General features: G+C 47.6%; 1 long non-coding RNA gene across 1 annotated transcript; it reads left to right on the top strand.

Annotated features, from left to right (window-relative positions):
- Window positions 1-396: 396 nt before the first annotated feature.
- Window positions 397-2125, top strand: LOC129524864 (uncharacterized). Its single transcript, XR_008668803.2, has 3 exons — window positions 397-512; window positions 1168-1289; window positions 1391-2125. It is a non-coding gene; the product is annotated as an uncharacterized lncRNA (long non-coding RNA).
- Window positions 2126-6406: the final 4281 nt, after the last annotated feature.

Raw genomic sequence — 6406 nt, 5'->3', positions numbered from 1 at the left:
ACGGTACAAAACACTTCAGACGTGGCCGGTAAACAGGCCTGAGCTCTCCGGGAAGGACCACACGGGCACAGTGGACCTTTTCCCATTCTGTTTCCTGGCATCCACATCAGCACTCGGAAGATGTCTGGGCACAGTGGAGGGGTCCCATAAATCACCAGGGCAGCAGACTCACCTCCAGGGTGGGGAAGTCTTAAACCTTCCCCCGCCACGTACCCCACAGAGTACGTTATTCAAGGACAGGCACCTCTAATGACCATCAGCACCCTGGGGGACCGTGTGGGGAGTGGGGCACACAAGGACCTGTATAATTGATGACAGACTCTTCCTCTGTGACACGCATCACAGTTGTGATTAAATAAGTTTGGGTAGGTATTTGCTTACTGTCTGTTTTCCCTAGGAAACATCACGCTTCTTGTGAGTAGGATCTGTGACTGTCTGACTCTCCGCAGCACTTCTCCAGAGCCTGCCATGTAGAAGGTGCTCAGTGAATACTGGTTGAGTGAATAAACAAGGTATTTATGCAGAGTGGCTTTTATTGGATGAGCTACGAAAGATCCCCTGCGGTGCTGAAGCAAAGGCCCCCAGGTGGAGAGGGGAAGGCGACCTGAGGGGAGAGGAAAAGAAAGTTCTATCAGGGAAATGAATCCCTCAGAAGTGGGCGGCTCAGTCAACGGCGAGTGGAACAGTGTCAGTTGGGCTCAGGGTTCAGACTGGCAGCTGGGCGAGAGGCCTGGGAGGGGATGTGTGGGGAGACAGGGCCTTCCACCTGGGGCTGGCAGCAAGCAGGACTACAGGAAGGGGCTGGGCAAGGGCAGGCCATCTCCTAACTTCCTGCTTGAAAATATCAGGAAAAGGGAGGAATAAAGGAGGGACAAAGAAAAAGGAAGAGGACCGAGAAGAAGTGGAAGGGAAAGAGGATGAGGAAGACACAGAAGAGGGGAGGAAGGAAGGAAGGAAGGAAGGGAGGAAGGAAGGAAGGAAGGAAGGGAGGGAGGAAGGAAGGGAGGGAGGGACGGAGGGAAGGAAGGAAGAGCGAGAGAGGTAAAATGGACAAAGATGGAAGGTAGGAAATAAAGGAGGAAGAAAAGAGAGGGAAGGAAGGAAGAAGGGAGGGAAGAAAGAAAGGAAGGACAGAGGAGAAGGGAAAAAATTATCTTCTATTAACAGAAAAACCCTGAAGACCAGGAGAACATGGTTATTTTATAAAACGTCACAAAAGGCAAGGGGAAAACAAACAGTGGAGAAGCGGGAGCAGCTAATCTGTGATCTTGATGGAGAAGAGGTGCTGCGTATGTATCCATAATGAAAGACCAAGATTGACAGGAGGAAGATGGGCCAGGCAGGAGGGTATAAATAGCAGCGCTGGCTTATTTGTAACTTTCATTTTTAGGTAAGGATGATTGGCACATGGATGGCTTGGATGAAGGGAGCCCCCTGATCTTTAACTTGCAGGTCACATGGAGAAAACTTTGCAAAAACGCTCCAACATGGAGATGTCAACTTGAGTGACAGCCCTGTGCGAGGTGCCTTGCTCCGGCTGCCTTCTTTACATGCATGGCTTCACAGAAATGATGACTGCCATTTGAACAGAAAGACATCCTTCCCAACCGGGGTCAGGAAACTGACAGGGCCCACCCATTAATAGAAATAACTGTCATTTAAAATAAAATGCTTGGTGGAAAACTTCAGAAATCTATTAGATAACATGGGGCCTGTGATCAGGGCACCCATGAATCACCGTAGAGGATGCTGGTGCTCAGATATGGCGCAATGAATGGGCAACAGTCACATCCCCAGCAGTCGATGCAGCCAGCCATATGGCTCCCTCATGCAGAACACGCCGGCGCCTTCTCCTGATTTACAGCCCCTACATCTTAATCAGGAGCTTTCCTTGTGGGACAACGCAGGAGGGGATCTGCATGAAAGGATGAATGACAACATAGTTTATGATTTGAAAACTTCTTACAGCAAAAACTTTTTTGGTGCTTGGAGTTGTTTGGAGAAGATTCTTTCCTGTCAAAATAACCAAGCCAGTCATGCTCACTCCTAAGAGTGAGCTCAAAGCTCAGGACCTCCTCTGATCTTCCATGATGTCTTATTTTTTGACCAAATAAAATATTGCATAAGGGACAACACTATTCAAAGGGTTATCATGGCATCTAGGCAGTTTTCCTTAAACATTAAATACATTTCTTAATTAGAGGGCTCTGAACTATACAAAAATGGTGGTGCTTGACGGTAGGCTTGCAGAAAGTGGATGTTTGTGGCCTGTTCTTGGGTGTATGATGTCTGTGGTTTGTGCTCAGACTGGTGGTGTAAATTACAAACATTGGTGTCATGCCTTATGCATCCATGATCTCATTTGATACAATCTTTAGAACAATAATAAGATAACGATTAATGTGACCCATTTCACAGAGGAGACAACTAAGGTGCAGAGCAGGTAAATGACTCTCCCAAGAGCAGCCACCTTGAGAGGAAGGAAGTTCTTGAACTCCAAGTCCTCAGACTGCATTCACTGGGACAACTCTGAGATGTGGGTGTTATATCTGTCACTCGGTAGATGAGAAAACTGAGACTCAGGGGTTGTGCAACTAAGGAGAAGTATAAAAAGAATTCAAACTTTGTCCATGCTCCATTCTATGAAGAGCTTTCAAAGACGATGTCAGCCTTCTATTGCTAGGCAACAAATTTTCACAATTGCAGTGGTTTAAAACAACACTCATTTGTTATCTCACAATTCTATAGGTCAGAAACCATGGGCTCACCTGGGCTCTGCTTAGGATATCACAAGAGAAATCAGAGTACCAGCTGCTGGACTCTTAGCTGGAGGCCCTGGGGGGAGAACCAGCTTCTGAGCTTATCCAGGTTGTTGCAGAATTCAATTTCTTGTGGTTGTAGGACTGAGGTCCCCCTAACCTTACTGACAGTTGGATGAAGTTTGTTCTCAACTCCTACAGGACGCTATCCAGCTTTTACATGTGGCTCCCTGCATCTTCAAAGTCAACAACAGTGTTTTGTTTTGTTTTCTGTTTTTTTTGTTTTTGTTTTTGTTTTTTTTTTTTTGCTTAACTCTTGCTGATGTCCCTTTCTACCACCAGCCAGAGAAAATATTCTGGTTGTGTTAGACCCATCCAGATAATATCCCCATCTTAGGGTCAACTGATTAGTAACCTTAATCACAGGTGCAAAATCCCTTTGCCATATCATGTAGCATAATCAGAGGAGTACTATCATATACACATGAGAGGGAATTACACAAGACTGAGGGCCATCTTAGAACTCTGCCCACTACAGAGATCATGGGCTGGGAATTACCGGCTCTTAGGTGTTCAGCAGGGCATCCTTGGTTGAAGGGAACACACCAAATCCTTCCTCCCAGGAGGTTGAAGCTGACTCTAGCTCTACTCAGGGCACCCATTGTTCCTGAGCAGTAAGAGGTAGCTGGAGACTGCATGCTCCTTGGGGGCTGGGGATCCAGCCACTCACTTGCTCTTGGACCCTGCCAGGCCACATTCTCTCTGAGGCATCATTGTGCTCTCTGTTAACAGGTTTGGGGCCCAAAATTGAAGATTGCATCAGGCCCCACAATGTGCAAACACTGTACTAGGCACTGTGGACAACCCAAGAAAGGAATGAAGCACGGTTCTTGCTTGCAGGGCGCTTACACATTCAATCAAGGAAATAGCCCAACTAACCAGAGTCCAATAGACCCAAGGTTTCCAGGATGCAGCTTCCTTTCAGTACCCAGCCAACAAGTCCCAGGCCGTCCTGCAACTCAGGACGTCTGTTTTTGTCAGAACCCTCAATCCCACTCCCACTCCAAGAGTTTCCAAAAGTCTCCAAGAAATGCACTGGCTTGGTGAGCCCAGCTGAACTGAATCTTAGCACTTCAGCTATGTGTGTCCACTCCCTCATGCCACAGTCATGATCTAGGCTGCCAGAGCTCTCCTTATACATCCCAAGTGTGAACACGGGCACTTAAACTTAATTCCACAAAGTTTAGCAAAGACCAAACCATGCTGATGGCCATGGGGATCTGGGGGTAGCATCAGGGTTTACAGTGCAGTAGAGGACAATTTTTAAATCACCTCTTGAACCAACATCTAGAGTGCATTGGTTGTGGCCTTCATGGGATCCCCTTTTGGCTCTCCTTAGGTGTCCAGCCCAGACACTACTCTCAACAGGGCTGGCCAGGTTCCCACAGGAGCGAGGGGACAGCCTTCATCATATTCTTCCAACCCTCAGTGGATTCAGCTCAGAGGAGGAAAGAAGCCCACATTTCCCTCATGACTGGTTTCCCATCAGCATCATGGTGATCTCCGTTGAGAAGGAACCTCCTTGCCTGGTGCAGACAGCCTTGCGCATCAGTACACAGTGCTTGATCGATTGCACGGTGGCCTCATCCTCTCCATGCCAGTGTGGGCTTGGGGTCTTCTCTGCATGATCACAAGGACACTGAAGTGTCCTTTCTACCCTCTAATAGACAGACGTGCAGTCTTTCCCCAGAGACAAAGTTGACCTCCACCTAAAGCGAAGGAGGAAATTGTGGGCAACTTTACAATTGCAGTTTCCCTCCTTTTTAGCCATTCTGGTTTTTAAATATATATATCGGGGTGAGCTCAGTGTCAGAGAACCAGTTAGCAAACATAAAATGAGACATGGGATGCCATGAAGGAGTGTCCCAGGATGAGTTCCCTGGAACAGACTCTGAGGTAGAGAACCGCGTGTAGGTTTCCTGAGAGATGGATCCATAAGGCAGTAAGGATTGGGCAGAAGGAGAAGTGGATCTACAACAGATACAACAGAGGCCCAGCTGCTCCGATGGGAGCTCTGAAGCCAGGGTGACCCTTCAGCATTGTCCCCAAATGGAGGGAAGTAGGCTGGGCTTGGTCTCCCTGCTTCAGCCAGTCACCGGCCGTAGGCTGCCTCTGCAAGAGCCATGACCTTGGGCTGGGCTATTCCCTGTGGCTAAATGCAATTGCCAGTGAGGGCTACAGCTGGGGGAATGTATGCTTTGGTCCTAAAGAGGGGATCTGGGCAGAGTGCCCCAGAATCCACTGTAAGGAGGCACCAAGAAAGGCTGAGGGTTACAGAGGAAGTAGAAATACATCCAGGAAGGCTTCCTGGAGGAGGATTAGCAATGTATGAGCAGCATTTGGAGAAACAGTATGAGGTGGAGAAGGGGACCTGCCTCACAAACGCTGTGGGCCCAAGATCTGTGCCCACCTGAAAGCCTGCTGTGATTGTGAAGACTGACAACAACTCCTCTTGTCTCTGGAAAGCAAGAGGCTTGGGCTTTGTGAATGCCGGGATGCCTGCAGCTCTAACAGGGTTTGACCCCTTGATCTTCTGTCCATCAGAAAAATGCACAGGGAAATAAAAATAATGGAGAGGTTAATTAATGGGGCCTGCAGACTTCTTTTTAACCTCCTCCACTTCACTATGTCAATAATAACTCGAGAGTCGACTTTCCCCAGGATGTTCCAAAGCGTGACTAATTGCAATAACACCAAACACATTTCCCCTCTTCTTCATCCTCTCCGACTTGAAAAATGATTTTGCCCTTTTCCAGATATATGATACAAAATGGCTGAATTTGTTTAAACACAGCTACAGAGTCAGAGTCAAAGCTCACTTACTAAGACCTGGGCACCCTCAGTGACTCCTTGGCACTTCTTTGGAAACCAAGCCCAGCAATACCTTGAGAAGCTGATGCACTGCTGTGGACGTGAGGCCAGAGACCTATAGAATTCCCTGCTTCCATTATAAAAATGCTTTCTGAGAATTAATCTAGAATCACATAAACAAGATTTCTTCCTCTGAAAATAAATTTTGCTTCTAAGACATTTACATTGTTTTTCCAAAGGCTGTATAAATACATTATTTGTTCATTTTTATTTAAACCCTGAGACATGTGCCTCTCAAGATCAGTCGGAGTAGAAAGTTCGGTGAGGACCGGGCAGTTTACATGGCTGTGTGGGAAGTGCTAAGTGTGTCTGGAACACATTAGGGACACATGAGGCTGTGCTCACCACATGCCTGTCAGCTCAGAAGATCAAAGAGGAAGCTCTGCCATGCATTTAGTGTGTTCCTTGAACGGAGTTCTTGTCGCAGATTACAAAAACGGCCATAATTTGTTTAACTTCCTCTATCTGCCCCTTGGATGGTCCCCTCCCACACTGGCTCTGCACTGGCCTTATGTCTTACATGGTTCCTGGGACATTAGCAAACAAGCCACCAAAGGCTTTAAAAAGTGTTCACACATTGGGGCTGGCTCTGTTGCTGCCCTGGGAAGCTGGGTTCGTGAGAGCACATGGCTCAGCCATTTGTGTTGCCCGTAGCCATCAACTACCAGACAGGTGGGTGAGACCAGTCAGCCTCCACTTGATTCCTAGCTGACCAT

The sequence above is a fragment of the Gorilla gorilla genome, chromosome 8 (genome assembly GCF_029281585.2).
Source record: "Gorilla gorilla gorilla isolate KB3781 chromosome 8, NHGRI_mGorGor1-v2.1_pri, whole genome shotgun sequence".
Classification (NCBI taxonomy): Eukaryota; Metazoa; Chordata; class Mammalia; order Primates; family Hominidae; genus Gorilla; species Gorilla gorilla.
This window is presented reverse-complemented; position numbering and strand designations above follow the sequence as displayed.